Consider the following 23,834-nt stretch of genomic DNA (forward strand, 5'->3'; position numbering starts at 1 on the left):
GGCTGTGGGTGAAAGTATCTAAGGTGTATGGGTGAATGGTGGAGATGGCTGTGGGTGAAAGTATCTAAGGTGTATGGGTGAATGGTGGAGAGGGCTGTGGGTGAAAGTATCTAAGGTGAATGGGGGAATGGTGGAGATGGCTGTGGGTGAAAGTATCTAAGGTGTATGGGTGAATGGTGGAGAGGGCTGTGGGTAAAAGTATCTAAGGTGTATGGGGGAATGGTGGAGATGGCTGTGGGTGAAAGTATCTAAGGTGAATGGGGGAATGGTGGAGATGGCTGTGGGTGAAAGTATCTAAGGTGAATGGGGGAATGGTGGAGATGGCTGTGGGTGAAAGTATCTAAGGTGTATGGGTGAATGGTGGAGATGGCTGTGGGTGAAAGTATCTAAGGTGTATGGGTGAATGGTGGAGATGGCTGTGGGTGAAAGTATCTAAGGTGTATGGGTGAATGGTGGAGAGGGCTGTGGGTGAAAGTATCTAAAGTGTATGGGGGAATGGTGGAGATGGTTGTGGGTGAAAGTATCTAAGGTGAATGGGGAATGGTGGAGATGGCTCTTGGTGAAAGTATCTACGGCGTGTGGGAAAATGGTGGAGAGGGCTGTGGGTGAAAGTATCTAAGGTGTATGGGGGAATGGTGGAGAGGGCTGTGGGTGAAAGTATCTAAGGTGTATGGGGGAATGGTGGAGATGGCTGTGGGTGAAAGTATCTAAGGTGTATGGCGGAATGGTGGAGATGGCTGTGGGTGAAAGTATCTAAGGTGAATGGGGGAATGGTGGAGAAGGCTGTGGGTGAAAGTATCTAAGGTGAATGGGGGAATGGTGGAGATGGCTGTGGGTGAAAGTATCTAAGGTGTATGGGTGAATGGTGGAGATGGCTGTGGGTGAAAGTATCTAAGGTGTATGGGGGAATGGTGGAGATGGCTGTGGGTGAAAGTATCTAAGGTGAATGGGGGAATGGTGGAGATGGCTCTTGGTGAAAGTATCTACGGCGTGTGGGAAAATGGTGGAGATGGGTGTGGGTGAAAGTATCTAAGGTGTGTGGGCACCTTGAAAATAAAATGTGAAAATCTATACTAGGCTACAACACACTCAGGATGGAAAACACTGTTGTGTTCAGTACTCAGCCACTGGATACTTACAAGAACCATCCTGCTTTGACTGGCATTAAAGGGGTTCCTTCAAAAAGATAGAAGATGGCATAATTTTCTAGGCAGTGTAAAGGCTACATGACTTTTGAGAAGTGTTGGAAAATATTCATTGTACGGTATACTTCCAACATATTCTGTAGTGCTGTACAAAGGCTCATCAAAAACACCAGACCTTGTGTCCAATGGGACTCGCAATGTAACTTTCCCATCTCTTGTTTTTGGAAGGTGAGAAGATATAATAAATATCAAAATATGTCATCTAAAATAATTAACAACCACTTTTCAGTCACATTATAATTAACCCTCCAGAACACAGGCGTAGGTAATTGTACACTAATTTACAGAGTCTTGGTGTTTGATCAGATACCAGCCATTTGCTTTATGGTGGCAGGGTCAGCTAAATTTACAGATGTGACTCATATTGGGTATGGGAATCCTATCTTCTGGAGGCCTAACGTGGGCACAAACACTAAATAGTCCGGACTGAACAAATGTCACCTAGAAATTCCACTACTTAGCCCCTGCGACAGGAAATGTGTGCAGCGTGACAAGGCCGGGGACAATGTGCTGGAAAGCGTCAGTGAACGTTGTGCAATGTGTGACTCATGGAGCCAAGCAGTGATTCAGGCTGCGGTGGTCCTGATGAACACTACAGGAATCATAATGCAGACCTGGTAATCTGATTAGAAACACCTACTGCTCCAAAAAAGAAAATATAACAATAATAATGGCCACTAATAGCATCATAAATAATCGTGATAAAAATACAAAACTCAACAATGACCAGTGTCAGGCAGCAGCTGTGCAGGGAAAAAAAAGTATAGATGCTCATGATAGCCACACTCTACAAGTCACTAGCCAGGCCACACCACACTGAATAATGTGCACAATTTGGGGCTGAAACAGAGTGCAAGGGAAGTGGTACTAATGTTATTAAAGGGGTTATGTAATGATGTATCCTCAGGATCCCGGATACCTGCTTACTAGGGGGCTGATTAACATTTCAGGCCAGCAGTATTGGCATATCTGAACAGTGTGATGTCGATGCCACAGACAGAGGGAGGTTTGCCCCTCTAGCATAAGATCACAGGGCACTGAAGCTGGATGGATCCTGCCATCCTCAGAGCAGAGCTTGCAAACCCTGAGCTCCTTGCCTAGAAGACTGACCACTGTAGATGTATGACTGAGGTGGCTGGTAACCTAGGCAACAAGCTGTAATACTATAGAATTAAAAATTCCTCCAATCTTAAAGGTAGTTTGTCACCATAGAATGGCATGGCCAAACATTTAAGTGCATCTCCACTCTCCCTCCCTCTTTGATTGACAGCTTTGGGCGGAGATAGATGGAAAACAAGTAGCTGGGAAGATGCACTTAAATGTTTGGCCCCGCCAGGATGCACTGAACGCCTGGACTTGGTTTTAACAGTCATTCTGTGCTGACAGGGTCCCTTTAAGAATGGAAAGGAATTTCAAAGATAGGTAAATAGCAAAGATGCTTGTTTTTATTGGCACTTTGATATTCTACCCATTTAAGAAGATGAGAAAATGCTATTATTAAGTGAATGGATGGCCAAGCAGTTCAAAGACAGGCTATCACACTTGGGGTTATTCAGTTTGGAGAGATGACAGCTTAGGGGCGATCTTATTACAATGTACAAATATGATCTTTTTATACCTAGGCCTACAACAATTAGAAGGGGGCATCCTCTACATCTAGAGGTAAGAAGGTTTCACCACGTTCACAGACATTCTTTATGCCTCAGTCAGACATCCATTTTTCACATACGTGTTCTGTATTTTTTCGGCTAGTACACAACCCCTTATAGTTTACGGGGCTAATCCCGTGTCTGCAAAAGAAAAATCATGGAGACATGTCCGCTTTTGATCGGCGTCCCGGATAAAAATTATCCATACAAGTGTACGAATCCATCAAAATCACATCAGTCTGTGTCCTGTCCATTATTAATATTGTAATTTATTTATTTTTCCATACATGAAAATCACTGATAAAACAAAAAATGTCTAAAGGAAAACACTGATGACAGTTGGACCCTGTCTTCCTGGCCGTCTGAATGAAGCCTTACTGTATGAGCGGTGATACTATGGAGATCTCCACCAAACCATGTACGGTCATTTCATTAAACAAGTACATGGAGGTCCTGGATACAGCACAAAATTACAACTTCTGGGTTATACATTCTGGAATGGGAGGTTGAGCCATGGGTTAAGTGTGGCTGCAATACTCGGAGGCAGGAATGAATGTTTCCCCTAATAAATAGCAAATAGTATCTGCATCATGAGGTTTACGCCTTCCCCTTGATCTACACAGAAGTAATATTAGTTACATTCAGAGGACTTATGCCATTTTACCTATTCTAAGTACAATTGATAACTTGCTGATTGCTGGGGGTCCCACTGCTGAGAGACCACTTTAATAACCATGAAGGGAGCCACCCAACCCTTATGTGAACAGAGGCCGTCCAGCTCAGTGATAACTGCAATACTTTGGCTCTTCTAGCATATGTAATAAAAATGGATTATCTATATTTTTAATATAAAAATGAAATACAGATATACAAATCTATGGCAGCACAGAACATAGGCATCATCTAGCGTCAGTCCGGTGTTCAGACACATTGTTATCCATGGTCTGAGCTCATTGTTGGTGGAAGAAATGATCCTTGTATGAGAGACCAAAGTGATCTGTGCCTCTGATGACTAGAGGATGAATAATCCAGCCGTGAGTGAGTAACACTAAAGTGGGGACAATGGCTTTCCACAGTGTAACCTCATCTCCTAGACCACAAGAAGAGATCGATGCCACACTGTCCACCTATCGAGCTGTATGAAGGAGTGGACAGATTGTAAGAGCTACCGTAGAGGTGGGCTGTAATCCAGAATGACTAATATAACAGAAAAGGTTACATACAAAACATCAAAAGACAATGTGACATAATACTAAAAGCAAAACAATGAAGATTAAAGGCAGTCACACTCTCTGTGGAAACCAAACCCACAGTATGCTGTTTACAAAAGCTCAAGAGCCGAGCAAGTCCTAACAGAGGAAGCCGCAGACGCCCCCCATACATCAGAATGCACCCCACGCCTCAGATCCGAGGAGCAAGGGCGGCACAATAACCGGAGGGCACTATAATCCTGTCAGGTACACACACAGCTGGCACATATCAAACAAGATGAATTACCATTGTGTGCGGCTTCCAACAGGACATGGTGCCATACCCCCAGCACATGGCATTACTAGACGTCAGGGGGATTTACCAACACTAGTGCCATGAAAAATGGAGAAGTCACCAGAATGCAGCTGGAAATGACAGTGAAATCAGATTCGGTTTAAGGCTACGATCACATGTCAAGTAGTTAATTTCATTTTCAGATCAGTTTTGGGATGACAAAAATGAAAATACAGTTATATGAAAAAGTTTGGGCACCCCTATTAATCTTAAGCTTAATGTTTTATAAAAATTGGTGTTTTTGTAACAGCTATTTCAGTTTGATATATGTAATAACTGTTGGACACAGTAATGTTTCTGCCTTGAAATGAGGTTTATTGTACTAACAGAAAATGTGCAATCTGCATTCAAACAAAATTTGACAGGTGCATAAGTATGGGCACCTCACCAGAAAAGTGACATTAATATTTAGTAGATCCTCCTTTTGCAAAAATAACAGCCTCTAGTCGCTTCCTGTAGCTTTTAATGAGTTCCTGGATCCTGGATGAAGGTATTTTTGACCATTCCTCTTTACAAAACAATTCCAGTTCAGTTCAGTTTGATGGTCGCCGAGCATGGACAGCCCTCTTCAAATGATCCCACAGATGTTCAATGATATTCAGGTCTGGGGACTGGGATGGTCATTCCAGAACATTGTAATTGTTCCTCTGCATGAATGCCTGAGTAGATTTGGAGCGGTGTTTTGGATCATTGTCTTGCTGAAAGATCCATCCCCTGCGTTACTTCAACTTTATCACTGATTCTTGAACATTATTGTCAAGAATCTGCTGATACTGAGTGGAATCCATGCGTCCCTCAACTTTAACAAGATTCCTGGTGCCGGCATTGGCCACACAGCCCCAAAGCATGATGGAACCTCCACCAAATTTTACTGTGGGTAGCAAGTGTTTTTCTTGGAATGCTGTGTTTTTTTGCCGCCATGCATAACGCCTTTTTGTATGACCAAACAACTCAATCTTGGTTTCATCAGTCCACAGGACCTTCTTCCAAAAAGAAATGGGCTTCTCCAAATGTGCTTTTGCATACCTCAGTCGACTCTGTTTGTGGCGTGCTTGCAGAAACGGCTTCTTTCGCATCACTCTCCCATACAGCTTCTCCTTGTGCAAAGTGCATTGTATAGTTGACCGATGCACAGTGACACCATCTGCAGCAAGTTGATGATGAGCTCTCTGGAGGTGGTCTGAGGATTGTCCTTGACTGATCTCACCATTCTTCTTCTCTGCCTTTCTGATGTTTTTCTTGGCCTGCCACTTCTGGCCTTAACAAGAACTGTCCCTGTGTTCTTCCATTTCCTTACTATGTTCCTCACAGTGGAAACTGACAGGTTAAATCTCTGAGACAGCTTTTTGTATCCTTCCCCTGAACAACTATGTTGAATAATCTTTGTTTTCAGATCATTTGACAGTTGTTTTGAGGAGCCCATGATGCCACTCTTCAGAGGAGATTCAAACAGGAGAACAACTTGCAAGTGGCCACTTTAAGTAGCTTTTCTCATGATTGCATACACCTGGCTATGAAGTTCAAAGCTCAATGAGGTTACAAAATCAAAAAAAGTGCTTTAGTAAGTCAGTAAAAAGTAGGTAGGAGTATTTAAAACAAGAAAATGATAAGGGTGCCCATACTTATGCACCTGTCAAATTTTGTTTGAATGCAGATTGCACATTTTCTGTTAGTACAATAAACCTCATTTCAAGGCAGAAACATTACTGTATCCAACAGTTATTACATATATCAAACTGAAATAGCTGTTGCAAAAACACCAATTTTTATAAAACATTAAGCTTAAGATTAATAGGGGTGCCCAAACTTTTTCATATAACTGTATATTGATCCAGTACAGGATCCATTCATTAGAATGGGGACATAAATGTCTTTAGTTTGACTACAATCCAGCTGCTCTCCATTACTTAGCTGGATTAAAAAAAATAAGCAGTCTGCAAGCCTTTTTTGTCTACCTAAAAAGATAGTAACAGAATTGTTTTTTTTTTAATATGGAAGTCTATGTGAAACCGATTATAACAGATGGTCCTGTTAAGTCAGCCATTAATGGATCCGTTATACTGCACATGCCCAGAACACTGGTGGCTCAGAGACTTCTGGTAAAAACGGATCCATCACAAGCAGAATAAAAACAGATGGAAAACGTGAACTAAACTGTACATGTGTTTAGAACAGTTGAATCTGTTACCAGCAGATGACGGCTGGACATGTGAACAGAGCCTTACTCTGGGCATCTACTCGACTTTTCATTTGCCCTAGATTTGATAAATCTTTAACTTAGAAGTAAAATGTTGAGACCAGTCCTGAACCTCTCGCCACCAAAGTGCAAGTCATGAGTAAGTCTGCAAATACATATTCAAAACCTAAGAATTAATTGCAGTGAGGAGCCCCTGGGCAGCGGGGAGCCCCTGGGCAGCGGGGAGCTTTGCCATGCCACCATTTCAAGTGCATAAGCTGCCAATATAAGTCGGCATGGCATCCCTGCTGAGACAATCAGGGTCTAGGATTCATGCTCCATCACTCACGTTACTGATTGGAAACCCTAATTTGTTACCTCATATTTCGTACACTACCATGATGTGGCGTCAGTTCACACATACAGAACACCCAGCAGACCTTATGGCACTTTAATGCACAATGAATGACCAGTGTAGGGATAGAGGCCATCATCCACATGCAACCCCCGTATACACTACTGTCACCAGTCTAGCACCATAGGTTTCCATGACAACACTGCACGTGACACCAGTCTGGCTAGAACCAAGCAGACAGAGGGTGAAGCCTGACCTCTCCTCACAAGTCTGCTGTAGTCATTACTAGTATTACCCATGACATAACAATCCTGGAGCATCTCTCAGCATAAGGATACATGTGCCGATCCTCTGTTACTCTTCTTTAAAACAAGGATGAAGAAACTGACAATTGGATGTTGCCATTTAGCATTTGTTCCAACAAACCGACCCAGTTCCATTATTGTCAAACTGTAAAAACAGATGAATAACGATGGGAAAATGTAGACTCAGTTGTCAATGTATTCATATATTTCCCAGAATAACAAAGGGGGCACAGCACAATGTACAGTTCTATGATAAGGCAGACTGGAGGTTATTGTACGAGAAATACAAGTCTCGTCAGGAAAGGTGATGGCTCCTCTTTTCAATCCATCCTGGCTATTCACTTGGACGGCTGATTAACAAACAGCTCAATTGTTTTTTTTCCCACAAAAAAAAGCAAAGCTGAGAACTGGGCTCCATAAAACCCGTGTGTGATAATAAAAATGGGACGGTGTCAGAAAACAATGGGAACAGAGCAGCTGCCCTACACTGCACAGGTGTCTTTCAATGGCACATAAATCTGAACAGGGGCTGACCTGCATAGCCCGGCAACGGCCAGTAAAAAAAGATGATGGCGCTGTGCTGGTCCACTCTATGCACTGAAAACATCCAGCCGTGGCCACCGGCGGGGGCAACACAGCGGCCGGGGTGGCCACCGGCGGGGGCAACACAGCGGCCGGGGTGGCCACCGGCGGGGGCAACACAGCGGCCGGGGTGGCCACCGGCGGGGGCAACACAGCGGCCGGGGGGGCAACACAGCGGCCGGGGTGGCCACCGGCGGGGGCAACACAGCGGCCGGGGTGGCCACCGGCGGGGGCAACACAGCGGCCGGGGTGGCCACCGGCGGGGGCAACACAGCGGCCGGGGTGGCCACCGGCGGGGGCAACACAGCGGCCGGGGTGGCCACCGGCGGGGGCAACACAGCGGCCGGGGTGGCCACCGGCGGGGGCAACACAGCGGCCGGGGTGGCCACCGGCGGGGGCAACACAGCGGCCGGGGTGGCCACCGGCGGGGGCAGCACAGCGGCCGGGGTGGCCACCGGCGGGGGCAGCACAGCGGCCGGGGTGGCCACCGGCGGGGGCAGCACAGCGGCAGGGGTGGCCACCGGTAAGAACAGCGGTGCGGTGGGGAGCCAGGGGTGAGAACAGCGGTGCCTGGCGTCTGACCATCACTGTTCTGATATTGATGACTTATCTTGAAAATAGGTCATCAATATAGCAGCACTGGACATCCATGGGTGTAGAAAGAAGCTTCAGATATAAGAAGTATTTCCTAAACCTGACACATCAGGAAAGGTGGCAGGTCTTATTTATCACCTATTTCCACCTCTGTCTTAAAGGATTTTCATAAAATAGCAAATATGAGGAGCAGTGACCCATAGCAGCAATGTGACACATACATCCCTGCATCTCACAGCTTCCTCCACAATCAAGGACGAGAGGGTGAAGACGGGCACAGAGATTTAGGAGGAGGTGAGTGTGCAGGCGGCTGTGCTGAGCGACTGATCCCACAGCAAGACTGCAGAGCTGCAAATCCGGTGTATTCACAGACTGCCATATATATGTATACACACATACATGTTGGTAATGACAGATGGTCATAATATAATATATACACACACAAATCGGTAACAATGTGACCACAGATTACATATATATATATATATATATATATATATATATATATATATATATATATATATATATATACACATACACACTACTCCCAGGAGCGCAGGACCCCGCTCCCGTCTGCGGTGTTCCCAGTCCGCCATCCATCGTCTCTACTAGGTGGGAGATCACCGATCCTCCGTGACCGCCATGATAGGCAGCAGGGCTGCGGGCACGCACCGCTGGCCGGAGGGCACTGGTGATGGCACGGCTCGGGCACCTCCCCTCCCCCGGACAGTGGCAGCACCAGTGACAGCTCCGCACACAGCTGCTCCCTCCGCCTTTTGTTCTGTGACAGCGACACACAGTGCAGCACTTCCCCCATCATCGGGCTGCAGCAGCGGCCACAAAGGGCAGAGGGTGAGGACATGACATCCCCGCCATCCGCCGCAGGCACCAGCCTAACTGCGACACTGACAAGGACAGCCATGACATCCAAGACGAGCGCAGCGATGACAGCCGGCTGCCCACGTCCTGCCCAGACCCACCGGCCACCTACCCCATCATCTCCACGTCCATGGTCTCCGGGCTCTCCATCCTGCTGTCTGCAGCACAGCGGGCGCGCCCCCGACCGACAGCTATCACGTGACCGCTCCCTCACACCCAGCAGCAGAGGTGAAAGGAGGGGGCGGGGCCGGCGCGCACTGCTGCAGGGGGAGGGGCAGCTACACAGTGACAGCACTGACTGCGCATGTACCGACCATCACACACACGGCGACCACAGCCCCGTACACGTCTGCACTGCGGGAGGGGACGGCGCCGCTACTACACCGGCTGAATGCATGGCCGACACTTCTATTCTTGCCTAAAACGTTCCCACCTCATAGATATGTGTAGCCTGTCACTGGCCATTGTTCACATGGAGATGAGTATATCCGTTCTCAGGAGCCACATTAGTAGTCCATGTCTACAGGACAACAGCCAATCCTTGGAGCCTCCTCCTACCTGCCAACATAATTTCTGCTTTATAGCCTCCATGTGACGTGGTGGTGTGGTGTATATGTGACATCATTGTGGAGTGACACAGGCGTGATGTCATTGTGTGATGTATATGTGACATAATTGTGGTGTGACATGGGCGTGATGTCATTGTTGTGGCGTGATGTGACATCATTGTTGTGGTGTGCCGTAGGCGTGATGTCAATGTTGTGGTGTGACGTAGATGTGACTTCATTGTTGTGGTGTGACATCATTGTTGTGGTGTGCCGTAGGCATGATGTCAATGTTGTGGTGTGACATGGATGTGATGTCATTGTTGTGGTGTGACATAGATGTGATGTCATTGTTGTGGCGTGACATGGATGTGATGTCATTGTTGTGGTGTGCCATAGATGTGATGTCATTGTTGTGGTGTGACGTAGATGTGACTTCATTGTTGTGGTGTGATGTCATTGTTGTGGTGTGACGTCACTGTGATGTAGATGTGACGTCATTGTTGTGGTGTGACGTCACTGTGATGTAGATGTGACGTCATTGTTGTGGTGTGCCGTAGGCGTGACGTCATTGTTGTGGTGTGACATGGATGTGATGTCATTGTTGTGGCATGACGTGGATGTGATGTCATTGTTGTGGCGTGACGTGGATGTGATGTCATTGTTGTGGCGTGACGTGGATGTGATGTCATTGTGGCGTGACATGGATGTGATGTCATTGTAGTGGTGTGACATGGATGTGATGTCATTGTTGTGGTGTAACATGGATGTGATGTCATTGTTGTGGCGTGACATGGATGTGATGTCATTGTTGTGGTGTGACGTAGGCGTGATGTCATTGTTGTGGTGTGACGTAGATGTGATGTCATTGTGGTGTGACATGGATGTGATGTCATTGTTGTGGTGTGACGTAGGCGTGATGTCATTGTTGTGGCGTGACATGGATGTGATGTCATTGTTGTGGTGTGACGTAGATGTGATGTCATTGTTGTGGTGTGACATGGATGTGATGTCATTGTTGTGGTGTGACGTAGGCGTGATGTCATTGTTGTGGTGTGACATAGATGTGATGTCATTGTTGTGGTGTGACGTAGATGTGATGTCATTGTTGTGGTGTGACATGGATGTGATGTCATTGTTGTGGTGTGACATGGATGTGATGTCATTGTTGTGGTGTGACGTAGGCGTGATGTCATTGTTGTGGTGTGACATAGATGTGATGTCATTGTTGTGGTGTGACGTAGATGTGATGTCATTGTTGTGGTGTGACATGGATGTGATGTCATTGTTGTGGTGTGACGTAGGCGTGATGTCATTGTTGTGGTGTGACATAGGCGTGATGTCATTGTTGTGGTGTGACGTAGATGTGATGTCATTGTTGTGATGTGATATAAATGTGACGTCATTGTTGTTCTATTTACATATAATTTTCAGTCAATGACGGGATGAAACTTACAAAATATCTATTTTAGCTGCTGTTCATCTTATACGTGTTCAGCAGTTTATCTGCCACAAATGTAATGAAATGTGCACAGTATTATTATTGTTTTTTTAACCAGTGCATGCCGTGATAATGTGTGGGTAGTGACGGCCTCCATAGCTGACGAGCTCCTCCCGCCAGGTCTAGGCTGGTTGTCATTAGTGCTGGATCCTCCCTGCCCAGCACATTTGTAGGCTTTCAGCCCAAGAAGATGTCTGAAGAAAAAAAATGTCTGCCTTGTGGTTGGTGGGAACACACGAGTTGTCAAGCAAGTGGCTCCGCTGAATAAGAGCAGTCTGTGTAGCTTTCCTGGTCGGTGCTCGCCTGCGGCACTCTGCGGTAAGTCATGTACATGTCCCAGGGTCATGTAGGGTATGTGCACATGGCGTGTTACACGCTGAAGCGCCCAGTGAGCTTTCCGAGGCCAAGGACCCACTCCATGACCACGCTGGAGCTGATCTTCTTGTAGTGGCTTCGCCAGCTGTTTTGCCGTCATTCGTGAGGCATCTCCGGCTATGATGTGTGTTACTCTGTACTCTCACATATAGAGAGCAGAGAATGGACATGTGCACAGAGATGTAGTTTTCATATTGCTGTGCATTATATTCAATTTATGGGGCACTTTTTGTCCAGAATCCACCTAAAAAGACTGTCTGTCCGTCCTAAAACTGAAAAATAAGGCATTCATCTATTGACTCCCCATTGATTTGTTTCGGCGGACAGACATTTTAGTTCACCAGCCAAACATTGGGTGCAGCAATGGCCAACATACCACCACTGCCGGGGTCCCATGTACATACGACCTGAAGAGGATGTACAGAGTAGTGCTGGTCACCACTGTCACAAAACCCATCACCGCCAAAGGAAGACTGGCAGGGGCTTAGGTACACCAGGGATAAACTGCGTGATTGGTAGGCAAGCATTTATTTTTTTTAAGATGCTAGGCCAGTTTTAAAAATAAAAAAGATTGATAACGCCTTTAATCTGATTGTGCAAAATGTGTGTAAGGCCACGTTCACACTATCAGTATTTGTAAGCCAAAACCAGGAGTGGAACAATCAGAGGAAAAGTATAATAGAAACACCTCACCACTTCTGTGTTTATCACCCACTCCTGGTTTGGGCTTACAAATACTGATGTAAAAAACTGACCAAATACTGATAGTGCGAATGTGCCCTTAGGCCTGTATTGCAGTTGTATCTGTATTAACTGCTCCATTCTTAGGCCATAACCATTACATTCTTGATGATGAAAGGGATATACACCAATCAACACAATGCCTTAGCCTTCGGGCTCGTGCATATGGCCGTGTTAGATCTGACAAAACATCAGATGGCACTAGGACTGATGTTAGTCTATGGCGCCATGCGCGGTCAAATTTTTTCCAGAGTCTGTCCGAGGAAAAAAAAAACTGCATGCCCGAGTTTGATCTGATATTCGGATTGCACTTAGCAATGCAAGTCAATGAGTGTGTGGAAAACATCGGACTGCACTTGGATGACATCTAAGTGCAGTCTGATTTCCACGTACTGACAGAATGGGGAAATTTTTTTTTTTTTCTCCATTTTCTCATCAGAGCTAATCAGATGACTCTGCGCTCACTCTCTGATCAGAGTGTGATTAGCAGAATCACTCAGATGAGGGAATACACTGTCTTCTAGAAGAGACATTAACCAGTTCAGGACCAGGCCATTCTCCATCGGCACATTTTCAGGTTTTATTGTGCATGTAGTCGGGGACTAAAGTAACATTTATGGAGTAAGGTACGCAGCCGCTCATCATGAATTCGGGACATGTACAGACAATAAAAGCCATACAATGTAACACTTTCAACAGTTACAGGAAGAGTGAGGACCTTGATTGCAAGCTTACAATCTAGAAGAAATAGGGTAGCACCAGTTACAGGGGAAATCCAACCTCCTGGCTGGGCAGCAGATCTGACTGGGTCTCCCTACACCCAGCAATCACATAATCACTGGGTGAGGAGGAGGTTGGTTCAGCACTGTGTATATAATGATTGAGAAGGCAGAGATGGTGATAAACCTTGATTGCCTTTACTATAGGGAGTCCAGCTGTGCCTGACAGCAGACTCCCCACCCCCACCTCCTGCAAGCTGCTCAGTCTCCACTTTAGAACGCCAGTGCAAAGTAAAATATGGACCGACCTGACGTTTATAGTCTACGGGCGGTCCAGAAGTACTTCAATAATAGGTGAAGTAACTCCAATTCATGCCTGAATAACAGAAGTAGCCAGGTAGCACAAGGAGCACCACAAAAAATGCAATAAGGCGATCAAAACATTGTATCTGTCCAAAAATGGTATTAATAAAAAAAAAAAAAAAAAAGTCTCCTAATTGCAAAAAACCAAGCCCACAGCCCTATTGATTGAAACTTGAAAATGTCACGGGTCTCGGAATATGATGATAAAATACCTTTTTTTTTATTATTATTTTGACAAATTTTATGATTTTTTTTTTTTTTCATTACTTAAAAAACAGAAAATACTATTCCTGTTTGGTTTTCCCAAAAGGGAGAACCAGGTGAAGGCGCTGTCTTTGCCACAAAGTGAGATCAAGGTGCAGGAACTTCAGATTGCTTGTAAATAAAAAATAAAAAAAGTATTCACACTAATATAAAACACATAAAAACTGCATACACATGAGTATATCCAGTTTTCATTTGTTCTCCCTTTTGGCATCCTCATTGTGGGATACTCCTGCCTCAGGGCTCAATCCCACCTCACCAGGTCGGCCGCAGTCTCTTGCAAATTCATCCATACTACAAGCATCAGGTGAGCAATTTCCTATACATGCTCACCCCTTTTAATTGATCAAATCTTACTACGCTTAGATAGCGCCATGTTTTTTCTCCTTCAGGAAATGTATTATTGTTTGGTTTTCCAGTAATTGCACTGACCTGAAGAATTGCCGGATATTTTTTTACTGTATAATGAACACTGTTACTAAAAAAAAAAAAAAAAAAAAAAAAAAAATTGCGGAATTACGCTTTCATTTTGTAATTTCGCCGCACTTGGAATTTATTTTCCTGCTTTCCAGTACATCACATGATATAAAGGATTGTGTCAATTAAAAGTACAATTGGTCCTGCAAATAACAAGCCATCATATGGCTATGTTTACGAAGAGATAAAAAAAAAAAAAAAAAGTATGGCTCTTGAAAGAAGGGGTTAAAAACTACAGAAAATAGCCATGAAGCATATGGGTTAAGGGCCCTTATCCCCCTATCCCCCCAACAAAATCCAGAGTAATCTGCGCTCCAAAGCGTGGATGAACTGCAATGAGAGTCCACATGTATGGCATTGCTGTAGTAGGAGAACCTGCTTAGCAATGTATAGGGTGCGTGTCTCCAGAAGCACAATCTGGCATTACTGCAATTTTCACGTTATGCTTTTTTCTGTGACCTGTGAGACCACAATAATCACTGCACCAGTAGATGAATTAATCGAGAGGTGCCGTTTCCAAAGTTGAGTCACTTTTGGGGTGTATTTGCTGTTCTGGCACCTTTTTAGGGGCTCTGCAAATGGCATCAGCAAACTATTCCAGCAAAATCTGCATTCCAAAAGTCAAATAGCGCTCCTTCCTTCTGAACCCTGCCTTGTCGTCAAACAGTAGTTTCCAACAACATAAAGGGATGTCATGATTTTCAGGATAAATTATGTAACACATCGTGGGATCCATTTCCATCTATTACCCCTTATGAAAATTAAAAAATTGTAGCCAATATAACATTTTAGTGGTAAAAATGTAATTTTTTATTTTCTTAGCCCAATAGTTTAAAATTCTGTGACGCACCTGTGGGTTCAAAATACTCACTACACGCTTGGGCCTCATTCAGACATCCGTGTTGCACCTACGTGTTCTATCAGTTTTCATGGATACAATATGTACCATTATAATTGTGATTTTTCATGGCCTGTGTGTCTGTGCGAAACTCGCGGAGCCATGTCCGTTTTTTTCAGCATCTCAGTGCCAATACAAGTCTATGGGTCCGTGAAAAACACGTACAGTACATGGTATCCAGTATTGTCCATATTTAACATTGCAAAGTATAGAAGAAGCTTTGTCATTAATTTGTCCATCGGTGAAAAACAGACCGTACGCTGATGACACCAATACCATTTTTTGTTTTAGCACATATGTGTGAATGAGGGCTTAGAGGAATTCCTTGAGCAGTGTAGCTTTCATAATAGGGTTACTTTTTTTTTGATTATCTGACACACTTGGCATTCTGCAAATGGCTGCCACAATCTATTCTATCAAAATCTGCATTCCAAAAGCCAAATGGCACTCCTTCCCTTTCAACCCTTGCCATGCGCCCAAACAATACAACCATATTTCTGGTATTGCCATGTCCAACAGAAATTGCGTAACAAATTGTGGGGTCCATTTTCTCCTATTAATGTTTTAGCAGAAATAAATTTCATTTTCATGGCCTAATCTTATAAAATTCTGTGAAGCACCTGTGGTTTAACCGCTTTACGACCTCTGACTTATAGATAGGCACATTATAGGTCACACCCCCCCCCCCCACTTTGGTGCAGGCTCCGGCGCTGAGCCGGCACCTTTTCAGGCACATGACAGCTGACCTTAACCTCCTTTACGACATGGTACCTAATATTACGCACCAAGCCGTAACCCCCGGTTCAGCGCGGGCTCTGGAGCTGAGCCCGCACTAAACCGGGCACATGTCAACTGATCTATATAGCCGCGGGTGGAATCGCGATCCACCCACGGCTGTTAGCCAGTTAAATGCCGCTGTCAAACTCTGACAGCGGCATTTAACAGCGCCGCGCCGGAAGTGCGTCATTTACCCCGTCACTTACCCCGTCACATGATCGCGGGTCACCGATGGGTTGGCATGACAACCCAGGGACTGCAGCAGACCCCTGTGGTTGTCATGGCCAGATTGCTATGAGCGCCGCCCAGTGGTCGGCGCTCATAGCAAGTGAGCAAATCTGCTACATACAGGAGATCTGCTCATCGCCTGTATGTAGAAAAGCCGATCAGGCAAGTGCTGCTTCTAGTCTCCCATGGAGACTATTGAAGCAAGCAGAAAGTAAAAAAAAAAAAAAAAAAAAAAAGTTTTAAGAAAATAAAAAATAAAGTTTAAATCACCACCCTTTTTGCCCCATTCAAAATCAAACAATAAAAAAAACACATACACTTATTTGGTATCGCCACGTTCAGAATCACCTGATCTATCAATATAAAAAAATAATTAATCCGATCAGTAAACGGCGTAATGAGAAATTCTAAAAGTCAGAATCACGTTTTTTTTGGTCGCCGCAACATTGAAATAAACTGCAATAACAGGCGATCAAAACATCAGATCTACGCCAAAATGGTATCAATAAAAACATCAGCCTGGTCAGCAAAAAATAAGCCCTCACCCAGCCCCAGATAACGAAAAATGGAGATGCTGTAAGTCTTGGAAAATGGCGTTTTTTTTTTTGTTTTTGTTTTTTTTTAGAAAACTATGGGATTTTTTTTTCACCACTTAAATAAAACAGAAGCTATACATGTTTGGTGTCTACGAACTCTTAATTACCTGGAGAATGATAATGGCAGGTCAGTTTTAGCAATCAGTGAACGTGGTAAAAAAAAAACTGTGGAATTGCAATTTTTACAGCACTTGGAATTTTTTTCCCGTTTTCCAGTACATGATATGGTAAAACCAGTGATGGCGTTCAAAAGTACAACTCGTCCCACAAAACATAAGCCCTCACACGGCCATATTGACCGAAATAAAAAATTATGGCTCTGAGAACAAGGGGAGCAAAAAAGAGAAACCAGAAAATGCTCCGGTCATTAAGGGGTTAATGGCCGTGGGTGGAATTGTGATCCACCAGCGGCTGTTAACTTAATCGCGACGGAAGCACGTCATTTGGTCCGCCCACTGGCGCCCCTGTCACATGATGCGGGGCACCGATGGGTTGGCATTCCCTGTGGATGTCATAGCCGATCTGCTATGAGCGCCGTCCCGTGGCCAGCGTTCCTAGCAGATGAGCATTTTTGTTACACATAGACGAGCTGTGAAGCACAGCTATGCGTAACACAGGCGATCGGATGATCGCAGCTTCAAGTAACCTAAGGAGACTACTGAAGGAAGTGAAAAGTAAAAAAAACAAGTTTTTAAAAATATTTAAAAACTACAAGAGTTCACTCCATTCAAAATAATACAATTAAAAAAATCTAAAATGCACATATTTGGTATCGCCACGTTCAGAATTGCCCAAGCTATCAATATATAAAAATAATTAATCCGATTGGTAAACGGCGTAACGAGAAAAAAATTCGCCAAAACTGTTTTTTTTTGGTAGCCGCAACTTTGTAATAAAATGCAATAACAGGCGATCAAAACATCGTATCTACCCCAAAATGGTATAAAAAATGTCAGCTCAGAGCGCAATAAATAAGCCCTCACCCAGCCCCAGATCCCGAAAAATGGAGACGCTACAAGACTCGGAAAATGGCGCCATTTTTTCTTTTCTTTTTTTTTTTTTTTTACAAACTGGATTTTTTTTCACCACTTAAATAAAAACAAACCTATACAGGTTTGTTATCTACAAACTCGAAATGAGATGGGGAATCATAAGGGCAGGTCAGTTTTAGCATTTAGTGAACATGGTAAAAAAAAAAAAATAATAAATTGTGGAAATGCACTTTTTTTTTTTTTTTGCAATTTCGCCACACTTGAATTTTTTATTTTTTTTGCTTTTTCAAGTACACTATATGGTAAAATCAATGGTGTCGTTCAAAAGTACAACTTGTCCCGCAAAAAACAAGCCCTTACATGGCCATATTGACAGAAAAATTAAAAAATTACGGCTCTGGGAAGAAGAGAAAAAAAGAAAGTAGAAAAACCCAAGGTGGTAAAGGAGTTAAAAATGCTCACTGCGCATGCACCCGGGAAACTTCATTCCAGCGAACAGGTTTCGGTTAAAAGGAGCCGGAATGACGTTTCCCGAGTGCATGCACAGTTGTGTGTTGTGCTCTGCCCGCAGTAATGTTATCCACATCAATCAAAGCCGGAGGACGGCTTTTGGGGGCAAGGAGGCAGAACAGATGCCGAGGAAATGACACCCATGGGACCGGACCAAAAACATTTACATTCAGCATGCGGAAAATAAAAGGGTATTTTTGGTGGTATACAGGGTGAGATAGGGGAAGATAGACACATTTGTGAAATTCAGTACAGGTGCACAGAAAGATGGTGGCATTGGTTCACACACTAAAAACTGGTGACAGGTTCCCTTTAAAATTGCTATATTTTTTTTTTTTTTTTAAATATTTTGTTAAATTTCAGATATTTTCATTAAAACAAAACGTATAATATATTGTCCTAAATTTACCACTAACAAAGTACAATGTGTCAGAAAAAACAGACAAATCTCGGTCACTGGGATATGTTTAAGCATTCAAGAGTTATTACTACAGAAGGTAACATATGGCAGATTTGAAAAATGCGTCTTGGTCATTAAAGGAGTCTTCATGAATGTAATAAAATAGCCCTCATCACGTATTTCAAATGGCAGCTCGTCCTAGTCACGTGTCAGGACAGGCTGCAGTCTGAAGAGACACCGCTCCTGAGACCTGTATCTCAACTGACAGAACACCAGTATTGTAAGCACACATACCCTAGTGAGCCAAGGAGAACTATGTGACCGAAAAATAAATACTGTAAAACTTCTCCTCACTGAGCATTAATGATTTATTTTTCTCCAGCTTCAATTCTCCAGGCTCAGTCAGCTAAAGAGAAAACTTAATTTATTTTCCTGTCACAGCCCTTTTTCAGCACCTAAGAGATTTGTGCTTGTGATACAGCTCCTCTGTCAGTCGAGATATAGGTCTCGAGAGCTGCTTTTCTTCAGACTGCAGTCCCACCTGACAAGTGACTAGGATGAGCTTTGAATTACGTAATGGGGGGGGGGGGGGTCATTTTATTACATTCTTGGAGAAGCCCCTTAAGGTCAGAATTAGCTCAGTCACTAATAAGTTAATCTACGCTGCCCTTTAAAGAGGATCTGCTTTTTTACTAGAAACAGTGCCACACTTACATGGCCTGTGTGGAATGGATGTGAATCTCGGGTTTTTGTTTTGTTTTTTGTCCCCTGGAAAATACAAGCAGTACTTACTGGAACGCTCTGCCTTTGTCTCGCTCTTCACAAATACTGAGCAAGCCGTTCATCACACCGCGTGTCCCCTGTTCCAGGCACTACTCCGATTATGGTATCATGTAATGTTTGGAGGAGATCAGCGTAACACCATATTGTCTGAAGACCTGTAAAAGAGTTTATTAAATAATATGTATTATAAGTAATAGTAAGCTGCTTCATGTGCTAAATCTGCGCCATCATCTCTTCCCTATCACACAGCCAAACTCAATAGGTAATAATTACAGCAGATCAGATTATGCTGCCTTATGTAAATCCACTGTACTCACTTCCCCCACTACTTGCAGTTTACAAAGGTCCGCAAACTCTCATGACCAGGCCCTAACACTGACTGGTAGGAAGGCAAATGTGGCTATGTTGTAGTTCCCTGCATATTACACGGCCAGGAGCTGGTCAATGACAACACAACCGTTTAATAGGTTGTCTGTACCCCGGAGGTGAGCGTCGTTGATGTCGCATCTGCACCATGTACCTACAACAACACGTCCATGATTGACAGGTAGCAAGAAATTTTTGGCTGTCCATCTAATATATCAGGATTCTTTAATTTAACTTTTACCGAACGTAGGCTCTTCAAAACACATTAAAGAGGTTGTCCACTACTTTATTATTGATGACCTATCCTTAAGATAAGTCGTCAATGTCTGATCAGTCAGGGTCCGACACCGATTATCTGTTCTTGGTGTCGGCAGCCGGAAAAACTCAAGTGCTCCGTCTTCAGATAGTGGCTGCGGCAGGGTACTGGACATGAGATTCCTATAGATTTAAATATGAGCCGGATGTGCAGTACCCTGCCACTACCAGAAGACAAAGCCGCTCCGCAATGGAGCACTTCCGTCCGGTTGCCATTGCCGCCAACACTGATAACAGCTGATCGGCGGGGGTCAGACCTTGACCGATCAGACATTGATTACCTATCCAAAGGATAGATCATCAAAGATAAAGTAGTGGACAACCTCTTTAAAGGGACTCTGTCAGCACAAAATGACTGCTCAAACCAAGGACATGGCAAGGCCAATCATTTACAGTGGTGGCCAAAAGTATTGGCACCCCTGCAATTCTGTCAGATAATACTGTTTCTTCCTGAAAATGATTGCAATCACAAATTCTTTGGTATTATTATCTTCATTTAATTTGCTTGCAAGGAAAAAACACAAAAGAGAATGAAGCAAAAATCAAATCATTGATAATTTCACACAAAACTCCAAAAATGGGCCAGACAAAAGTATTGGCACCCTCAGCCTAATACTTGGTTGCACAAACTTTAGCCAAAATAACTGCGAACAACCGCTTCCGGTAACCATCAATGAGTTTCTTACAATGCTCTGCTGGAATTGTAGACCATTCTTCTTTGGCAAACTGCTCCAGGTCCCTGATATTTGAAGGGTGCCTTCTCCAAACTGCCATTTTGAGATCTCTCCACAGGGGTTCTATGGGATTCAGGTCTGGACTCATTGCTTGTCACCTTAGAAGTCTCCAGTGCTTTCTCTCAAACCATTTTATAGTGCTTTTGGAAGTGTGTTTTGGGTCATTGTCCTGCTGGAAGACCCATGACCTCTGAGGGAGACCCAGCTTTCTCACACTGGGCCCTACATTATGCTGCAAAATTTGTTGGTAGTCTTCAGACTTCATAATGCCATGCACACGGTCAAGAAGTCCAGTGCCAGAGGCAGCAAAGCAACCCCAAAACATCAGGGAACCTTCGCCATGTTTGACTGTAGGGACCGTGTTCTTGTTGATGCTTTTTTCCAAAAAGTTCTACTTTTGTCTCATCTGACCAGAGAACATTCTTCCAAAACGTTTTAGGCTTTCTCAGGTAAGTTTTGGCAAACTCCAGCCTGGCTTTTTTATGTCTCGGGGTAAGAAGTGGGGTCTTCCTGGGTATCCTACCATACAGTCCCTTTTCATTCAGACGCCGACGGATAGTACGGGTTGACACTGTTGTACCCTCGGACTGCAAGGCAGCTTGAACTTGTTTGGATGTTAGTCGAGGTTCTTTATCCACCATCCGCACAATCTTGCGTTTAAATCTCTCGTCAATTTTTCTTTTTCGTCCACATCTAGGGAGGTTAGCCACAGTGCCATGGGCTTTAAACTTCTTGATGACACTGCGCACGGAAGACACAGGAACATTCAGGTCTTTGGAGATGGACTTGTAGCCTTGAGATTGCTCATGCTTCCTCACAATTTGGTTTCTCAAATCCTCAGACAGTTCTTTGGTCTTTCTTTTCTCCATGCTCAATGTGGTACACACAAGGACACAGGACAGAGGTTGAGTCAACTTTAATCCATGTTAACTGGCTGCAAGTGTGATTTAGTTATTGCCAACACATGTTAGGTGCCACAGGTAAGTTACAGGTGCTGTTAGTTACACGAATTAGAGAAGCATCACATGATTTTTCAAACAGTGCCAATACTTTTGTCCACCCCCTTTTTTAGGTTTGGTGTGGAATTATATCCAATTTGGCTTTAGGACAATTCTTCTTGTGTTTTTTCATTGAAGACAAATTAAATGAAGATAATACCAAAGAATTTGTGATTGCAATCATTTTCAGGAAGAAACTGAGTATTATCTGACAGAATTGCAGGGGTGGCAATACTTTTGACCACCACTGTATATACACCTTCCCACGTGCTTGTTTTCCCCCAATCTCCACCCCCTTCTTTGACTGACAGCTCTGGCTTCATAAGGCCAGCGAAGGGTGGCGATAGATGGAAACCAAGCAGGTGGGGAGGTGTATATAAATGATTGGCCCCACCGTGACGAGCGGCGGGACTTGGTTTGAACAGTCATTCTCTGCTGACAATCCCTTTATATCACTGTGTTCATTGAAGATGCCATTTTTTGAGTCAATTAGTAAATGTAAAGGTGCGTTACCTCTTCTTGCCCTTCAACTTGAATTATAGATTGCCTGCTTTATAGAAATGAGCCCCAATCAATTGTTTTTCTCTCTGGCATGATAGTAAATACCAGAAGAAAACGTATCTAATAGAGAGTGTGTGATATAAGCACTGTAAAGGCCCCGTCACACTTAGCGACGCTGCAACGATCCCGACAACGATACGACCTGTCAGGGATCGTTGCTGCGTCGCTATGTAATCGCTGGTGAGTTGTCAAACAGGCAGGCTCATCAACGATCAGGGGAGCAGCGACATCGTGGAAAAAATCTTTCCACGATGTCCTGCTCCTGGTTACCAGCCTGCTGAAGCAGGAGCAGGCTGGTAACCATGATAAACATCGGGTTACTAGGGGCACACGCGCACCTAGTAATCCGTTGTTTATCATGGTTACCACTCTGCTACGGTGAGCGGGAGGTTACCGCTCACTTTAGCAGGCTCGTAACCATGATAAACACCGGGTTACTAGGTGCGTGTGTGCCCCTACTAACCCGATGTTTATCATGGTTACCAGCCTGATCACTGGTCACACACAGCGAAGTGTGCTGACCAGCGGGAGGGCAACGACCAAAAAAATGGTCCAGGACACTTTGCAGCTATCAGCGACCTCACAGCAGGGGCCTGATCGCTGCAAAGTGTCACAAATAGCGACATCGCTGGTGGGGTCGCTGTTGCGTTACCAAAACCGTGACACAGCAGCGATCTCGCTATGTGAGACGGGGGCTTAAAGAGCAAACAAATATCAGCTCCATTAGCTGCCATGAGGACAATAATTTACTTCTTTGAGTATTACATACTTATATTTTTAGTTATTTATTATGCTTGCTTCTATTGCAACATCATATTCCACAGCACTTTACAAATATTGTTATCTCTGTCCCCATTGGGGCTCACAATCTAAATTCCCTTTTAGGCTGTGTGCCCACTATGCGTTTTTTAAACGTTTCCGCAGCGGCAATTCCGCTGCAGAAACACTTAAACGCTTGGTAGAAGGCCTGTCATGTTCCCCAATAATGATCCACACAGCACATGCTACAAAATTTCCGCTGCAGATTATCATTGCGGAAAAATATCCAGCACTACCAATTATTTTGCGGAAGCGTGGCGTTTTCGGCGCCATTGACTTGCATTGGACCGCATGTAATCCGCATCACTGCATCTGTACATGCGGATTCCAAGCGTTTCAATGTGCGGATGGTACCCGGGTTTGGAGAAGAGGAGACTTTCCTCCGGACCCGGGTACCATAGAACCTGTAAAAAGATAAATAAAAGAAAAAATATACATTATACTTACCTTCTGATGGCCCCCAGTCTCCATAGCGATGTGTCCTGGCTTGCCCGCAGCTCACGATGGTCTGAAAAGAACCTGCCATGATGTCATTTAGTTATGTGACGGGTCACGCGACCGCTGACGTCGGCAGGTCCTTTA

General features: G+C 44.3%; 1 protein-coding gene across 5 annotated transcripts in view; it reads right to left on the reverse strand.

Annotated features, from left to right (window-relative positions):
• The window catches only part of APC (APC regulator of WNT signaling pathway), a 156,305-nt gene that overhangs the window by 109,591 nt on the left and 22,880 nt on the right, over window positions 1–23,834 (reverse strand). For 3 of the 5 annotated variants that reach the window (XM_073677342.1, XM_073677333.1, XM_073677317.1), the window contains exon 2: window positions 19,469–19,614. The gene's annotated coding sequence lies outside the window, so the exon portion shown is untranslated. Of the gene's footprint in view, window positions 1–9,402; window positions 9,540–19,468; window positions 19,615–23,834 lie in introns of those variants that run through there. The other 2 variants (XM_073677325.1, XM_073677350.1) reach the window with 2 other exon arrangements.

This window comes from Phyllobates terribilis, unplaced genomic scaffold (genome assembly GCF_046119375.1).
Source record: "Phyllobates terribilis strain yellow unplaced genomic scaffold, ASM4611937v1 Scaffold_1__5_contigs__length_1240528914, whole genome shotgun sequence".
NCBI classification, from domain to species: domain Eukaryota; kingdom Metazoa; phylum Chordata; class Amphibia; order Anura; family Dendrobatidae; genus Phyllobates; species Phyllobates terribilis.